We start from the raw sequence: 19,572 nt of genomic DNA, 5'->3' as shown, positions 1-19,572 counted from the left end.
GCGGGGCGCGGATGCTCCGGTGTTGTCCGGGACGGTTTCCCTAGAGAGTACTCCGACCCCACATGACTCCACGAGGGCAAGCTCTGAGGTGCCGCCGTCCAACCCTTCAAGAACTCTGCGCCGTATCAGGCGTTTGGGCGAGCTTCCTTCCTCGTCCACCGGTGGGCCGTCCGGTAAGGCCGATGCTTCTCAGAGCGAGCCGAGTGACTCAAATTTAATTAAAACCGTCCTGCGCCTCCCCTCAGAGGAATACATGGCTGCTGCTGATCGGCCAGTGGTCCCCGAGCAACAGATCACCTTGACGGGCCCTCTTGCAAAAGCTTGGGAGGACGCTCGGCGCCGAATAAAAGCTATGACTCCCGGGCAGCTCGGCGACAGCAACCTTCAACAGGCCACCGGGGTATGCTCTTTTTCTTTGTTCGTGTATTTGAATTAAGTTTTTAACCTGTTCACTTTTGTTCGTAGAACTGGGTGGAGCAGATTGCCGTTAGCAATCGGTTGGCTGAGCTGGAGGATGAATTGAAAAAACTCAGGGCCGCGGGAGACAACCGACAGTCAACGGCCGATCTGGAGAAGGACAAAAAATTACTGGAAGCCGAACGGAAACGAGCTTCCGATCTAGCGAGCAAGGCCGTTCGGCTCGAAGCGATGATCAAACAACGAGATAAGGAGATCAAGACGGCGACCACCCGGAAGCGCCAGGACATCGATGACATGGACCGAATGAAGGTGGAGATCAGAGGGCTGGAGCAACGCATCAAGGATTTGGATGCTCTTCTGGCCACCGAGAAGGAGAGCCGCTCGGCCGATCTTCAAAGATTCGATGGAGATTTGAAGGATCTCCAAACTGCCAGCGACGCCGCCCACGCCGCGCTCAAAGAGTATCAAGAGGGGGAGTCGGCTCGCTCCGACGAGGTGAGGAAGGCATTCGTCCGCTCGGATGCCTTTGGGGAGAAATTTACTGACAAGATCTCCCTCACCTTTGAAGAGGCGATCAAAGCGGCCGTGGATCACTTAAAGGCCAAAGACCACCTGGCCGCCGAGCTGACCATCCCTCCCGAGGACCTCGCGACCGTGATGGGCGCCATCCCTGACGCTCTTTTTGATTTCGATGCATGAGGAGTGTTTCTTATGAACTTTTTTGTATCCCCGCCGTTCGGCCAAACTTTATTTTTGCTGTAACTTTTTTGGTTAGCCCTGTGCTTAATAGATAATCTTTTCCTTTCCTTCAACTTTTATTTTGGCAAGAAATTTTTCTTTCGTCATGTGTGAAGTGTTCTTTAAAACTCCTCCGCTCGGCTTCACGCTCTAACGTGGACCCAAGCCGCCTGCCTTCAATAACGTCTTTCGCCGCGCAATTAAGCAGCCGCTCGGCGCGCGAACGTCACTCGTTCACTTGCTCGCATTTTTAATTCTAATTAACCATCTTTTGCTTTGCGTCTTACCTCAAAGGGGTTTTCCATAGATTTTGCTATGCGAGCCGCTCGGCTACTCAAGGGTCTTAAAGAACGAGCTTTGTCGTCGATCGGCTTCTTACCGCCGGAATATATTACATGGATGGCTCTCCCGCTCGGACGTTTATAGACGCCGACCCGTCTCTCGATATTTAACGTCGGAGCTCGACGGTCTTCCGCTCGGACGTTTATAGACGCCGGCTCGTCTCTCGATATTTAACGTCGGAGCTCGACGGTCTTCCGCTCGGACGTTTATAGACGCCGGCTCGTCTCTCGATATTTAACGTCGGAGCTCGACGGTCTTCCGCTCGGAAGTTTATAGACGTCGGCTCGTCTCTCGATATTTAACGTCGGAGCTCGACGGTCTTCCGCTCGGACGTTTATAGACGCCGGCTCGTCTCTCGATATTTAACGTCGGAGCTCGACGGTCTTCCGCTCGGACGTTTATAGACGCTGGCTCGCTCGACGGTCTTCCACTCGGACGTTTATAGACGCCGGCTCGTCTCTCGATATTTAACGTCGGAGCTCGACGGTCTTTACGGCTAACTTCGATACTGCCAATCGGCGGAACCCTTGGCCATCCTTTGAATTAATTTCGCTTCCTGCATTACAAGGATACGGGCGACTAGCATATATACAAAAATGAGTTACATTCGTGCACCTTTCATCCAGCTCGATAAGGCTGGAGATGATTTGCACTCCACGGTCGATCCAGCTGCCGCTCGCCTTCATCCTCCAAATAATATGCGCCCGAGCGGAGCTTTTCAATAACCTTGAAGGGGCCCGCCCATGGTGCTTCTAGTTTGCCGACGTCGCCGACCGGCTTGACTTTCTTCCCGACAAGATCGCCGACCTGGAATGATCTGGGGATTACATGGCGGTTGTAGTTTTACTTCATCCGTTGCCGGTACGCCATCAGCCGAACGGACGCCTTGGCTCTTTCTTCTTCAACCAGGTCCAGCTCCATGTTCCTCCGCTCGGCGTTACCCTCATCATAGCTTTGGATCCGAGCGAATTTGACTCCGACTTCAACAGGAATGACCGCTTCGCCGCCATACACCAGGTGGAAAGGCGTGACGCCCGTCCCTTCCTTTGGAGCCGTTTGGATGACCCATAAGACGCCCGACACTTCATCTACCCAACTCCCTCCCAAATGGTCGAGCCGAGTGCGTAGAATGCGAAGAATTTCCCGATTGGCTACTTCGGCTTGACCGTTGCTCTGGGGATAAGCCACGGACGTGAAGTGTTGCTCGATGCCGTAGCTTTTGCACCAATCCTCTAGCATCTTCCCTGTGAATTGCCGCCCATTGTCTGAAACCAATCGACGAGGGATGCCGAACCAACAGATGATGTGTTGCCAGATAAATTTTTTGACAATCTGTTCGGTGATCTTGGCTAGCGGCTCAGCCTCCACCCACTTGGAAAAATAATCAACTGCCACTAACAAAAATTTCCGCTGCCCGGTCGCCATCGGAAATGGACCGACAATATCCATTCCCCATTGATCGAACGGACATGACACTGTTGATGCCTTCATTTCCTCTGCCGGTCGGTGGTTGAAGTTATGGTACTTTTGGCATGAAAGGCACGTCGACACGGTCCGAGCGGCGTCTGCTTGTAAAGTCGGCCAAAAATATCCAGCTAGCAGGATCTTCTTAGCTAGTGCTCGTCCGCCCGGATGTCCCCCGCACGATTCTTGATGTACTTCTTGGAGGATGTAAGCCGAGCCCTCCGAGCTCACGCATTTCAACAACAGGCGTGAGAAAGCCTTTTTGTAAAGCTGATCGCCGATGAGTGTGAACCGACCGGCTCTCCTCCTTAGCAGCTGGGCTTCATACTCATTGGATGGTGTGGCGCCCGAGCGGAGAAACTCTATGATGGGTGTCCGCCAGTCGCTTGGAAATGTGAGGCCTTCCATCCGGTCGACGTGTGCCACCAACAGTACTTTTTCAATTGGCTGCTGAATGGCGACCGGCGTTACTGAGCTCGCGAGTTTGGCTAACTCATCAGCTGCTTGATTTTCTGCTCTGGGTATCTTCTGGACAACAACTTCTCTAAAATCGGCTTTGAGCTTCTTGAAGGCTTCAGCGTAGAGCTTGAGCCGAGCACTATTGATTTCGAAGGTACCAGAGAGTTGCTGAGCAGCCAGCTGCGAATCCGAGTGGAGCGTTACCCGACCGGCTCCCACATGCCGGGCAGCCTGCAAGCCAGCTATGAGGGCCTCATACTCTGCTTCATTGTTGGTAGCTTTATAATCCAGCCGGACGGATAATTGCATCTTTTCTTCCTGTGGGGAGAGCAACAATATTCCAATCTCGCTTCCGAGCCGAGTGGACGACCCATCCACATATATTCTCCACATAGCTTCCGGCTCCGGCCTTTGCACCTCAGTTACAAAATCGGCCAAGGATTGCGCTTTAATCGCCGAGCGGGGATGGTATTGGATGTCGAATTCACTTAACTCTGTCGTCCACTTGATGAGCCGCCCGGACGCTTCTGGGTTTAGTAACACACGACCGAGCGGGCTATTTGTTTTGACAATGATGGTATGCGCCAGGAAGTATGGACGAAGACGCCGAGCAACAAGGACCAGAGCGAAAGCCAGCTTCTCGAGCCCAGTGTAGCGAGATTCAGCATCTTTTAAAATGTGACTAAGGAAATACACAGGCTCTTCTCCGCTCGCCCTCACTAAAGCCGAGCCGACTGCGTGCTCGGTTGAAGACAAGTACATATAAAGTGGCTCACCCGCGGTCGGCTTGGCCAATACCGGGAGGGAGTTCAGATATGCCTTCAAGTCTTCGAACACCTGGTCGCATTCTTCATCCCAGTGAAACTTAGTGGCCTTGCGCAAGATTTTAAAGAAAGGGAGGCTCCGGTCGGCGGTTTTGGAGATGAATCTGGACAAAGTAGTTATCCGACCGGTCAAACGCTGCACTTCCCTTATATTTCTTGGAGGCGGCATGTCTTGGAGAGCTTTCACCTTGCTGGGATTTGCTTCGATTCCCCGCTCGGTGACTATGTATCCCAGAAAACGCCCTCCACTTCTGGGGATTTAGCTTGACTCCATATTTGCGCAGCGTTCGGAAGGTTTCCTCCATATCTTTGAAGAGATCGGTCGCTCGGACGGATTTGATGAGAATGTCGTCCACATACACTTCCAGATTTCGCCCGATTTGCTCTCTGAATACTTTATTCATCAAGCGCTGATATGTGGCTCCCGCATTCTTCAACCCGAACGGCATCACATTATAGCAATAGGTGCCGTCAGCCGTGACGAAGCTGACTTTTTCTTGATCCTCACGGGCGAGCGGCACTTGATGATAGCCTTGGTAAGCGTCGAGCATACATATTAATTCGCAGCCGGCCGTAGAGTCCACTAGCTGATCTGTCCGGGGCAGAGGATAAAAATCTTTCGGGCAAGCTTTGTTGAGATCCCGAAAATCTATGCACACTCTCCACTTGTTGCCTAGCTTGGAGACTAATACTACGTTAGCCAACCAGCTCGGGAACTGCACCTCGCGTATATGGTCGGCCTCCAGAAGTTTTTCCACCTCCGCTCGGATGATGGAATTCTGCTCGGCGCTGAAGTCCCTTTTTCTTTGCTTTACTGGCCGTGCGTCCGGTCGGACATGTAACTCGTGCTGCGCTATGCTCGGTGAAATTCCGGGCAGCTCGTGTGTCGACCAGACGAAGACATCATGATTTCTTCGGAGGCATTGGATCGGCTCCTCTTTCTGCTTCTCCTCTAGATCGGACGCAATAAAAGTCGTGGCCTCCGATCGGGTTGGGTGAATCGACACTTCCTTTTTTTTCTTCATAAATTAAAGAGGGTGGCTTTTCGGTGATGGCGTTTACCTCGATCCGGGGCGACTTCCGAGCGGAATTGGCTTCCGCTCGGACCATCTCGATGTAACATCGCCGAGCTGCTAGCTGATCTCCCCGTACTTCTCTCACTTTATCCTCCACGGGGAACTTGATCTTCTAATGGAAGGTTGAGACGACCGCTCGGAATTCACTGAGCGCTGGTTGTCCTAAAATGACGTTGTAGGACGAGGGAGAGTCGACCACCACGAAGTTTGTTGTCCTTGTCCTCCTGAGCGGCTCTTCTCCCAGCGAGGTAGCCAGTCGGATCTGTCCGACCGGCTGAACTTCGTTGCCCGTAAACCCGTAGAGCGGAGTTGTCATGGGTAACAGCTCGGCTCGATCAATTTGCAGCTGATCGAACGCCTTCTTGAATATGATGTTAACTGAGCTCCATGTGTCAACAAATACACGGTGAATAGTGTAATTGGCTATTACCGCTTTGATGAGCAGAGCATCGTCGTGGGGTACTTCAACTCCTTCCAAGTCCCCGGGCCCAAAACTAATTTCGGGTCCTTCCGCTCGTTCTGGGCTACAGCCGACCGCATGAATCTGGAGCTGCCGGACGCTCGCCTTTCTGGCTCGGTTGGAGTCTCCTCCGGTCGGCCCGCCAGCAATAACGTTGATCTCGCCTCGGGAAGTGTTGCTTCTATTTTCCTCTTCCCGAGCGGACGGTCGGGACCGTTCTCTGGACGCTCGGCGATTCTCCTGTCTTGGAGAATGATGCCGATCGGGAGTCTGTTGCTGTGGCCTATCAGCTCGCGTCCGATTGGCTTCATGAGTTCTCTGTCGCCTGTCGACTGAGGGAGACCGTCATCCGGCATTCCGGGGCACAGGATGAGTCACGAAGGGAAGACTTCGACAATCCCTTGTGTTGTGCGTATCCGTCCGGTGGAAGGAGCAGAACATCGGGGTCCATCTCTTCTTTTGCTTGGGCCGGGCGGCAGCTACCTCTTGCACATGGGACCTGGCGTGGGGGGATCGGATTACTTCGGCCCTTGGTCCTCTAGGCAGCTGATGAGCGGCGTGCTGTTTCCGCTCGGCAGGAGGAGCCCGCTCGGTTGGAGTTTCTTTTTTCCTGGCCGCTTGCGCTTCTTCCACGTTGATGTATTCGTTAGCCCGGTGTAGCATGTGATCGTAATCTCGGGGCGGCTTTCGGATGAGTGATCGGAAAAAATCCCCATCCACTAGGCCTTGTGTGAAGACATTCATCATGGTTTCCGAAGTGGCCGTTGGAATATCCATTGCCACTTTGTTGAACCGCTGGATGTAAGTTCGGAGCGATTCACAGGCTTCTTGCTTGATGGTGAACAGGCTCACGCTCGTTTTCTGGTAGCGTCGGCTGCTTGCAAAATGGTGGAGGAAGGCCGTTCGGAAGTCCTTGAAGCTTGTGATGGATCCGTCCGGCAACCTCCGAAACCACCGTTGAGCCGATCCCGAGAGAGTGGTAAGAAAAACTCGGCACTTTCCTCCATCTGTGTATTGATGGAGAGTAGCTGTGTTATCGAACTTACCCAGATGATCATCTGGGTCGGTTGTCCCATTATACTCGCCGATCGTCGGAGGCACGTAGTGCTTCGGCAGAGGATCTCGCAGAATAGCCTCTGAAAATTGGCGATTAATCCTCTCGGGTGATGCGTTCGCTCGGGGGGCTTTCCCCTTGCTGTCATCTCGTCTAGGTATTTCATCCGAAGAAGATCCCCTATCTCTATGAGCTGGTATGGCTTCAGGGGTGCGGAATAGGGCTCGATGAAATGCAGCGGTGGCCGGTGGTGCTTTCGCTCGACCACCAGACGCTGATGTTTCTTGCTGCTCCGGCCGCTCGGCTGTGGCTTTCTATTTTTGCTCCACGAGCTTGGCGACTCTTATCTCGATCAGAGCGTCGAGTTCCTCGTTCGAAAGTGCCACCATGTGTTGTCGTCCAGCCTCGTCCATTGTTTCCGATCGGATACAGGAGCGTTCCCACAGACGGCGCCAAATTGATCATGTCCGAACACTGAATCAACGGACGCTGGGCACGTGGCGCTCTCCGGGTTGCTGATGTAGATCTCCGGCTAGTCTCACGAATCTCCGGCGAACCTGCACAGAAGTTGGGCCGGGAAGGGGTTCCCGGCGGCGACCCTCCGACGCTCAAGTCGGGTAAGCAAGTGGTGGAAAAAGTAGCTCCAAAGCTTGTAGAACGCATACCTCCGGCGAAGTCTGCGACTCTTTATATAGAGCGGTGAAAGAGCTTCTACACGCCCACAGAGGCGCGTATGTGTCCGCAACCCATACCTCGGTATGGGTTTGTCAGAAAGCTTACCTGACGCCATACTGCAACAGTCTTATCGCGCCTTCGATGGGACAACAGGACAGCCCGTTGTCAGACTAGGAGTATGGCCTAGCCATACGACTTGACGGCTGTCAGCGGATGTTCCTGTCCCTATTTACCCACCGCCGGCCGGCTGGACGAAGAGCGCCGTCCGGACGGCCCTAATTCCCTGCACCGGCCGGGCGTCGCACCTGTTACGTCCTGCCTTCTCTTAGGCCTTCCGCTCGGTCATTATTTACTGTTTCCTTGAGCGTCGGAACCCCAATCCCTGTCAGGGCACCTTTTACTATCAGATGTTTACTGACAGACCGATCGGCCTGCCCTTTTCTCATGAGTCCGGTCGGCTCACCCTTCTTCGACGGACCACCTGACCTTTTGACCTCCACGTGGCGTTGACCCCTCACTAGTGGATCCCGGGCTCTTACCATCGGATCAAATATTATATTCAACTTGAAGATTTTCTTTAAAAACTTATTCACCAAAAACAAAATTATTAGAAAACTCTTAGAATTTTATAGCTTCTGAAAACCAAATTCCTAATTTGCATTATCCATTCTCCAATAAATGGCATAACTAGAAAACTATCAGGTGACAATTAAAGATATTATTTTCTAGGAATAGCTGAAAAGCACAAAATTAAAAAAAATGGACCCTAGTGAAACTTAGGAAGAGTAGATTTCATCAAAAAGACATTGACTGTAGTTTTAACATGTCAGACATATTGAGACAACATGCTTAACTACCTAAAGAAACATATTCCATTGTGCACGATAAAGTTGACTTTAGCTCCCACATCTTGAATGCTCTGTTTACTCTGAAGCGCGGAGGAAGAAGGAAAACAAATCTATAATAGAAAATTATCCTCGGAGGAAGAGAAGAGAAAGGGTGAAGAAATCCCTTCCTTTGCATATTTGTTTATCTTGATAGAAGAAGATGGATACATGCAATGTAATTTTGTAAATAAAAAGGGTACATGCGTCATTTTGTTAGGTACATGGTGTAATTTTATGAATTAAAAAGGGTACATGCGTCATATTATTTTGATATATTGTGTAATTTTGTGAATGAAAAAGGGTACATGTATCATTTATTTTTTCATCCGCTGCTTTCCATCTGATTTTGAGATGATTGATTTTGACTTCAAAATCATCCGTTGATAGATTGCGTTTCTCTTCCATCTAAAAATTTTAATGAGTAAACGATGAAAACTTTTTCACTGCGAAAATTTTTCCTTAGTTTTAATTTTCACTCTCTCAAGTAAACTGACTATAAGTGTATGGACAAATTTTTCACTGTATGCAATGGTTAAAAAGATTCATATTCAGTAACAAAACTTTTGGAATCTATGTTCATAGAAGATACAATTACTACGTTAGCACATTTAAAGGATTGATTTATATTCGGTAAAGATCAATATCAAATTTTAGAACTTCATAGTGGCAAGCAATATGACAAATACGTACATTGAACTAGAAAAGAAGAATAAAAGACTTGATTTACAATAATAAAATAAAATAAAATTTATTTAAATATAGATGTATAATAGGGATACAACTCAATAGTATAGGAGGATCCATATAGTTGATCATATCTACTGGAATAAGGCTTAGTGGTTGTTATTGTTGTTGGTTGGTCCTAGGAAGATCGTACCGGCTCCACTGTACAAAAATTTTGTACAAGTATCAAACCTTTCCTAAACAACCTATTGTGTTCTTTAGAAGTTAAATTAGGAATCGCAAACAGAACTTAACATTATTGATTCCAAATTTAATCTATCTGTTCTTAATGGTTTAGACTTGGATCGCAAGCGGAACTTAACACTATTGATCCAAATCCACCTATGTTATAAATTCAATTAAATATTAATTTCCAAAATTGACTTCCAAGTTAAACATGGCGAGGCACTAGGCCTTCTTGGATATGAGAGCAACCACCACTTCCTAGACAAAACCTTTTAAGGAAAGCTAATATTTAATTTCCTTATATAACTCTAGGTTTAACCAAAAGGAACAATCGAATCACAAATTCGAAAAATAAAAAAAACACAAACTCGAATAACAAATTCGAAAATCTAGAATCTAATGCCTCTTGTGTTTGGAATTCATACAAAGAAAAATAACTAGCATGATGCGGAAAATAATTACTAGTTATACCTTCCTTTGTATGCAACGATTTCTTGATCTTCTATCGTATTCCTCTTCTTATCCCGGACGCTGTGTGGGCAATGATCTATCGAGACGAGAACCACCTAAGCACCTTCTTCTCCATGCAAGGTTCGACCACCACAAGTACTCCAAGAATAGATGAGGTTCGACCACTACCACCAAGCTCCAAGGGATGCTTCCTTTCTCTCCTTCTCCAAGCTAGAATCCGGCCACCTTCAAGCTCCATGAAATGATGTGGTTCGGCCAATGAAGAAGAAAGAAAAGGAAGAGGGAAAAGCAATAGGGTCGGCCACCACCAAGGAAGAGAGAGAGGAAAAATATAATAGAGTTGTTCTCCATGAAGGCACCTCTAGCCCCTCTTTTATAATCCTTAGTCTTAGCAAATAAGGAAATTTAAATAAAAACTTCCTTAATTTCTTTGCCATGAAAAGGAAAATTTATTTAATTAAAAAATAACTTCCTTTTCAATATTAACATAGTCGGCCACCGTCTAATCCCAAATAAGGAAAGTTTTAACAAGAATTAAAACTTCCTAATTTATTTCCAGAAATTTTAAAATTAAAATTTCTCTAATAATTTATCATAAAAGGAAATTTTATAAATTAAAATCTTTCGTTTAAACATGTGGATGATTTCTAGAAAGGAAAGTTTTATCTAAAAATTAAAATCTCCTTTCAATCTACAAATAAGGAAAGATATCAAATCTTTTCTTAATTTTTTGTAGAAACTTATAAAAGGAAATATTTAATTTTAAAACTCTCTTTTTAAATCATGAACATGGTTACAAAAAAGGAAAGTTTTCTTTAAAAATTAAAAACTTCCTTCCAATCTATAAATAAGGAAAGATATCAAATCTTTTCTTAATATTTTGTAGAAAGTTATAAAAGGAAAGATTTAAATTTTAAACTCTCTTTTAAAACCATGGAATCCACATCAGAAAAAATTTAAAATAAAATCTCTTTTATTTTATATGTGGTCGGCCACACCTAGCTTGGACACCAAGCTAGGGCCGACCACTAATCTTGGCTCAATCCTTGGGTCTTGGTCGGCCCTAGCTTGAGTTTCAAGCTAGCTTGGCCGGCCACCAAAGAGTGGATAAGAAGGTGGGTATAGGTGGGTATAATTCTCTATATTCAAGAGGCTACGATAGAGACCGAGAGGAGGAATTGGTTTTGGTCTCCCGATGAAATTAAGCTTCCCGTGTTCGCCCCGAATACACAACTTAATTTTATCAATAATAATTCATACCACTAAAGAATTATTATTGAACTACCGCACCAATCCCAAATTACATTTTGGGCTCCTTATTATGAGTGTGTTAGTCTCCCTGTGTTTAAGATGTTGGATGTCCACTAATTAATTGAGTTACTGACAACTCATTTTAATTAATGTCTTAGTCCAAGAGTAGTATCACTCAACCTTATCGTCATGTCGGACTAAGTCCACCTCCAGAGTTTAACATGACAATCCTTATGAGCTCCTCTTGGGGAGATTATCAACCTAGATTACTAGGATATAGTTTCCTTCTATAATCAACAAGTCACACTATAAGTAACACCATTTCCCAACTTATCGGGCATTTTGATTTATCGAGCTAAATCTCACCCTTTGATAAGTCAAAGAAATAAATATTAAATATATGTGCTTGCTATTATATTAGGATTAAGAACACACACTTCCATAATAACTAAGATCTAGTTCTTTTATTAAATCAGTATAAAAAGAACTTACCTTAAATGGTCATGCTCAATACTCTTAGAGTGTACTAGTGTAATTTATTAGTCAAGATAAACTAATACCTAATTACACTACGACTATTCCAATGATTTATTCCTTTCCATCTTAGTCGTGAGCTACTGTTTATAATTTATAAAGAACCGATAACACTATCTTCTGTGTGTGACACCACATACTATGTTATCTATAATATAAATTAATTGAACATCTAAATGTAGACACTTGACCAATGTGATTCTTATAAATGTTTATACAAAAGCTAGGCTTTTAGTATACACTCTGACAATTGTAGTATAGTGGCAAGCAATATATCCTTTTATATTTTTATTCTAATAACAAAAAAAGATAAAATTCCAACTATATGTTTCTAATTATTATAAGTAGTTGAGTAGAAGAATAAAAAAATCAAAATCAAAATACACTGCCATATACTTCAAAAAATTGATTCAATGTGTCTATCAATTTATGCCCTACTGCAGCCATGAGCTCCCTCTGGACTTCTCTCCCCCTTCTCTTCTCTATTAGTAAGACAGGTAATAAGGTTCCAACAACTATCAGTGAAGATTTCCAACAATAAAGGATAACACTTACCATAAGGTATGAACATGGCAAAAAATATGGATTACCTTCCTTTCTTCATTTAGTGAGATCTTTTTTCCCTCCTGACTCCTCTTTTGATTCTTGACAACAGTAATTAAGAGACCTCGCATTACAATATAATAATGAAGTTTAAGAGGTGTGGATTTCTCAGTAACAAAGCTTTGTTGTATGCCTTATTCCTTTCTTGGATCCATTCTCATTTTATTTTATCCTTTCAATGTATTGTTAGTTAGAGCCCTAGAGTCAATCATATGATGATTGTTGTATGGACTCATTGTATCATATTCTTATGTATATAAAGGTGTTTATTTTGGTTATTATACTTACTTGTATTCATGTCAAATAACTAAGTATAATAGCGTCCTTGAGTAGAAGGTTCTTATCTATATCAATCGATTGGTTGAATCAATAGTGAGATGGTATAAAGAACACTACTCTTAATCATTCCTAGTCAAGTATTAACATTCAGGGACAATGTTAATGCGACGAGACTAACATGTAGGTCAACTTGATGACTTGATCTCACAAGTCATGGATATAGAGATATCAAGTTGACATATCGGTATGCATTGGAGAATGTATACTGAATGACCCGCCATGAGAAAGTATCATGGATCGTTATATGAGTGTCATATACTTTCTCATGTGGCTATTAGTATGACTATTAGTCCTTGGACCTGAAGTCATCATGATTCCCTACATAAGGAGTTACATACTTTGACTTCGTCAAACGTCACTATAAAGGCGATTACTGGGTATGTAACAAATTATGCGGAGGGATGTGAGTGATGTAGATGGGATCTATCCCTCCTATATAACGGGAGTGACATCGTTATTCTTGATAGAGTGAGACCACTAAGTGCATGGTCATGCCCAAATGAGTCAATATGAGATATTGAGCTCATTTGATTAGAGTGAGTCTACTTGGAGTTCAAGATTTAGATTGATCAGAGGATGACACCGTCTATGTCTCAAATTGATCAATCTAGATGTCAAGGATAGAAGGGCACTTGTCATATATTATGAAGAGTCACAATTAGTAGTCACAATGTGATGTTGGATCTCAACATTCTTGTAACTTGGGTAGTAATGATGTGTTGCTAGATACCGCTCATTACTTATGCTTCTAAATGGGTTTAGGAGCATTGCCAACGTTAGAACCTATAGGGTCACACACAAAGTGTAATTAGATGGAGATTATGTTCATTTGATGTACCTAGAGGATTAGGTTCATGTGATGAACCAAATTGGATTAAGAGTAATCCAAATTAGATTAATTGAGTAAGACTCGATTGAGTTAGACTTGACTTGAGTTAGACTCAAGTGAGGCTTAATGATGATATTCATTGAATTTTGAATTCAATGATAAATGGAATTCAATTTGAATTTTAGATTCAAATTTCGAATGAGTTTCAAAATGACCATTTAATGAATAATATTAAATACTCATTAAGGCTCATTAATGGTGTTAATGAGCATTAAGTATTTTCATTAGATGAAAATACTTAAGCTATTTTTTACTCTTATTTTCATTATCGATCATTATTATTCCTCCTTGCTTCTTCTTCTCTCCCACTCCTCCTCCTTGGCCGAACACCTTTAGAGTGCTAGCACACTCTAAGTGTTTTCTCCATCTCTATTGTTCGTGTGGATACATATAGAGGTGTGTCCACTTGAACACATTCGAGATTCGGCAACTTTTGGACGAGCGAGATTCGCGAAGGGCTTCGCTACAAGGGTAATCTCTTAACCATGTAGATCTAGGATAGAAAAACATGTACACGAAATTTTTGTTCTTTTAATCTTCGCACGGATCCGGTGGCATGGGATTTCATGGTTTCCGTAACACAAAAAGCGATTTTTGCGACTCGAAAATCCCAACATGTATACGGTTTGGTACAATTGCTCCTGGCTATGCTTAGTGGCTCCAAGTTAGGAGGTTTGACAACATTGAATAGTTGGGATCTCCTCTGTAGTTATGTTCTGTATGATAGAAAAGAATTTAGATATCTCCATAATGGTATGATATTGTCCACTTTGGGCCTAAGCTCTCATGGTTTTACTCTTGGGCTCTACCCAAAAGGTCTCATGTCAATGGAGATATCTTTCTCTTATAAACTCATGATCTTTCCCATGTGTTTTCAATGTGGGACTATGTTTGCAACCTTGTAACCCCAACAATCCCCCCCTCAAACAAAGGACCACAGCTTCCCACGTCTGATCCTTGACCCACTAGGTCTTTCTGTCGCTCGGTCCACCCGACCTACTAGGACTTCATTGCCTAGCCACAACTAGGACTTTCTGCCTGGTGTCTGGTCCTCTTGATCCGAACATAGGAATCCCCACTTTCTTTATTTGAGGTCAATATTGTATCCACATGGCTCAATCAGACCATAGCTCTTGTGCACAATCGGCGGTTAAACCTTCTGGCAGTCCGGATTCTGATACCAATTGTAGGATTGAAAAGAATTTAGATATCTCCATAATAGTATGATATTGTCCACTTTGGGCCTAAGCACTTATGGTTTTACTCTTAGACTCTACCCAAAAGACCTCATGCCAATGGAGATATCTTTCTCTTATAAACCTATGATCTTTCCCATGTGTTTTCAATGTGAGACTATGTTTGCAACCTTGCAACCCCAACATGTTCATCAACTGTATAGTAGGTTGAATGGTAGAATTAATTGTAAGGAAGTGCTGTCTTAAGTCTTATTTTCCTTTATCGTCTTAAAATTTCATTTGTGTTTATTGTGGTTGTATTAATTTCAACACCTATCCTTGGACCCAAAAATCATATGATGCGATGATGATGAGGGGCCCCACCCTACTGCTACGGTGGAGGTTAAAGTCAGGGCGGTCAACGCGTATAGGGCATCGGTCGGTCGGGCATAGTATTCCCCGACCGGGAGAAAGGATTCGATCCACTGTCACCCTTGACACGGGGAGCATTCAAACCCGATGCTCAAGAGAGAACGATGTGCAGAAGCCGAGCCGAGCGGCTACCCCGCTCGGTCGAGCATCAGACTCAACAACAGCCGAGCACGTAGACAGTGAGCTTCCGGCTGAGCGGCCATCCCGCTCGGCCCAGCGACAGATCATGAGGACAGAGGGTTTCATGCCGAGCGGCTATCCCACTCAGCCCGACAGCAGATAGTACACGAGCAGTGGACTTCCGGCCGAACGGCTATCCCGCTCGGCCCGACAATAGACAGTAGACAGCACGTGGACAGTGGAGTTCCGGCCGAGCAGCTATTCCGCTCGACTAAGCAACAGACATAGTAGGATATCTTTCAACATCCTTTTGGGAGTTAGTGTCGTTGATAGGCGGCATGGTCAGACAAAGAATCGTACAGCGGAGGCTTCCACTGTCACTTCAGAGATATGGTCGGCCCGTTAAGGTACTATGTCAGGGACACTTTATTGATATGTCTTTTCAAGGAAAGCTTTGAGAAGTGTGCTCGCCTTTGGAAGCATGCACACACCCTTCTGGAGCTCTATATAAAGGGGGTCCAAGCATCGGTGGAGGTATGCTTTACATGCGATTTTTACTATTACGCTATAGTTCTCATTGCTTCTTCTTGCTTCGTCGGAGACTGACTTGAGCGTCGAAGGGTCATCGTCGGGACTCCTTCCCTAGCTCGGCACTGACGTTGCTTGTGTTGTAAGACCGGAGCGAAGTTCACAGGAGGTCAGCGGGAGCACTACATCCTCAGCATCTATCTCATCGACTTTTGGATAGGATCATTATATTTTATACCAAGATTGTTCAGAAGATAATGATTGTAAATTGGGTGTCACAAATTTGGATGAAGTGGGAGGATCCTTGCAAGGAACTTGGGAAGCATTAGTGGAGTTTTGTTAGATTTTCCTAAGTGTTTTTAGATCTTTTAATGGTCTGTTTTAGGTGGCAATAATTATATAAAAAAAAAAAGCAGCCCCCTTAGTAGAGAAGGCGTACTAAAAGAGGAGTCCAAGGTCTTAGCTTCCATTTCATTTGAGGTGTTGGATGAAAGTCCAAATTTATTTGCTTCTTTGCTTATTTTTCATGCAAGCATCTAGTTATCTTGACATACTCCGGATTTTTCTACGAACATCTAGTCATCTTAATTTACTCTGGATCTCCCCACGATTTTGTTCAAGGTCACTCCATATGACATATGGTCTGTACCATGAGTCTGATACCATTTGATGTGCCCAAAGGATGTTCACATATCTCAACAATGACATGATATTGTCCACTTTGGACATAAGCCCTCATGACTTTACTCTTGGGGCTCTTTCCAAAAGGCCTCATGTTAATGGAGATATCATGCATCCTATTAAACTCATGATATTTTCTAAATCTTTCCAATATGAGACTTTGATTAAATTCCAACAACCACCACGTCTCACTATAATATATTCAAGGACTTTATCTATGTACTATAATATATTCAAGGACTTTATCTATACATCTAATATGAGTATAAAGATAAAGTAAATGTCATACTAAATTGAATTATATTAAAACAAAAGATATTTATTCACAAGAGTCAATAAAATCCTAATCTATAGTTGACTTACAAGTTTATATTGACATCCATACATCAATTTAATCAACATAATACTCAAGGAGAATATAATGAAAATTTCATTCATTTCCGTTACATTTCTCGGTATTAATTCGGATAAAGTATAATTTTTATTATATTTTTCTCAGTACGTTAGTATTGCATAATAATTATGTATTGATATATTAATATTTTATGGCTTCTATTTTGTTTTTTTTATTTTAATATAATTTATATATTTATTTAAAAAATTATTAATTATCTATTTTTTACAAATTCGAGCCATGACTATTTTGTAAAATAATATTAAGAATTGAAATAGCAGAGTCTTTGACGATTACTACAACCGTTCCTATGAACCCTGAGATGTAATGGCATACCAACAATAAGTCATACTCCAATTTTATTGGAAGAGTAATCAAATTAATTATTTGAATAGACCGTCATTGATACCCTCTAATAATCCATGATTAAAAAAGGTATGTGGGGCTGGACTGACCTTGGTCCTAGCTATCAAGTTTGTCACTGAAAGGAAAGGAGTGAAGAAAGTTAAGGAGGCTCAGATTTAATTTGGTGATATCTTATCCAAAAAGGAAGCTAAGGGCGATAAAAGCAGCCAATGATGATGAACGTTAGCAACATCATCATTTTCATTCATTCTACTGCACTCACCATAAACCTTCAAAGTATATATTATATGAAATTAAGTATATATGAATTTAAGAATATGATCCTATATATATATATATATATATAGAATTCGTCCCCTTGTTCTTCCTCGTAGCTAGCTAGCTCCATGTGGTGTCGGTTGGAATGTCAAATCAATCTACACGGATCTTCTTCGTATTGAGCTTAGGCAGGTTTATTTAATTTAGCCGAGAATCAGTTCCTCCGATCCAAACAGTCTGCATGAACTGCGATCCCGGCCGCCACTTCGACCTGACTGATCTTCTCCTTCTGTTGTTGCTTCTGTGGTCGACTTGTCGTCGTCGTCGAGTGGTACCAATGCATTTCCATCGTTAATTAAAATGCATAGGAATCAAACAAAGAAATGTTTTCTATTGCTGATTTAACCGATCGACGGAGGACGACGCGCATGAGCTGCAAGTGGGACTGGGGACGCATCTTCCGAGCTGGCGGGAGCGGGAAGACAAGAGCACGCGCCGCGTCGCTGTGGCATTGGCTGCCCACGGCTCCATCCACGTGAACCGGAACCCCCTTCACGTGCAGGACAACTCCCCACCTCCCACCGACTATCGAATCCTCATCAACATCATCATTACTCAAATAAATGTAAAAATAATAATAATAATAATAATAATAAAAATCAGAGGTAGCTATCGTCCCTTTCGCTGATGCTTCTATTAATACTATTTAATTATCTTCTCTCTGAGCATGTGCGTTGTGCAATGAGAACTTTTATCAGAGAAGGGGAAGGGAATCCTTTTCACCCAACCACCTGTGGTGTCTTGACCCTTGTATAAATTCTGCTTTTGCTCTCGTTGCCATGGCGGCCAGCTGAAGATGGTCTCAAATGGTTGCATTTGCACCTGCACCTAAAGAGATCGAGGAGGTATATGCATGCATGGTTAATGCATGCATGCAACAAATGGATGAGCAAGTTTGAGATAATTAATCTCATTCGTTTAGGTGCAGTGGCTTATGCAACTGTTTGCGTTCCATCTCTTTTTCTTACTTCTTTCCTGCTTTCCTTCTTTTATTTTGTTTTTTTTTTCCTTTGTAGATTAATTTTCATACTTATTTTCATTAGCTAGCTACCGTAAATTCCAAGCTTTATTAATTAAAAGGTTTTTTTTTTTCTTCTTCTTATTCTTCTCCTCAGTCCTCCCCTCCCCCCTCTCTAGCTAGGTTGTAGGTTGAGAACTTTAATAGCTGTCAGTTTTCTCTTTTGCTTTTCTTGTTTTTTCTTTCCAGGATTTGTATATTGATGTTGTTGAATTGATTATAGTACTGTTACCTTTTTAAGTTTATATGGATGTTTTTGGTTTCACTTCTTGGCGCATGCAGTTTGTTTGTTAGGTGGGAAATGATTTTAAAAATTAATTTACGATAAAGAAAAGCCAATAACACATTTGAAACTAAAATTTAAATAACTTTGATTTTTAAAGTATTTCATTTTTGTATTTTAAATTTATTTATTTCATCCTAGCTAGTTATATAATTTAAATATTTATAAAATATAAATAACTTTGTTTGCATTGCACATGTAGTAATAGTAAGAAGCATGGTAAGGACGATTATATTTAATTAATTAAATTATAAAATAAGATAATATTTTATTTTATTGGGTTTATAATTATCCTATTATAAGAATATATACCCTTTAATAATTAATTTTGACAAAATTTAAAATAAAATTATGTTAATATTCATACTTGATCTTGTCCGAAAATTGATGAGATAGATGTTGGGATGTGACACTCCCACTGACCTCTTGTGGACTTCGCTCCGACCTATAATACAAGTGGCATCAATACCGAGCCAGCAAAGGGTCCCCGACGATGGTCCTCCGACGCTCAAGTCAGTCTCCGATGAAGAAGAAGAAGAAGAAGAAGAAGCAGTAAGCGGAGAAACAAGAAAACTGTAGCGCAACAGTAAAATATCGCATACCTCCACCGATACTTGAACCCCCCCTTTATATAGAATTCTGGTAGCACGCGTACGTATTTTAAAGCTTTCCCTGAAAAGACTTATCGGTAAAGTGTCCCTGACACAGTACCTTAACAGGCCGAGCATATCTCTGAAATGACAATGGAAGTTTCCGTCGTACGATTCTCTGTCTGACCATGCCACCTGTCAGCGGCACTAGCTCCCAAAAGGATATTGAAAGATAGTGTGTTATGTCTGTTCCCGCTCGACCGGAAGTCCAC

Source organism: Zingiber officinale, chromosome 9B (assembly GCF_018446385.1).
Source record: "Zingiber officinale cultivar Zhangliang chromosome 9B, Zo_v1.1, whole genome shotgun sequence".
In the NCBI taxonomy this organism is placed as follows: domain Eukaryota; kingdom Viridiplantae; phylum Streptophyta; class Magnoliopsida; order Zingiberales; family Zingiberaceae; genus Zingiber; species Zingiber officinale.
This window is presented reverse-complemented; position numbering follows the sequence as displayed.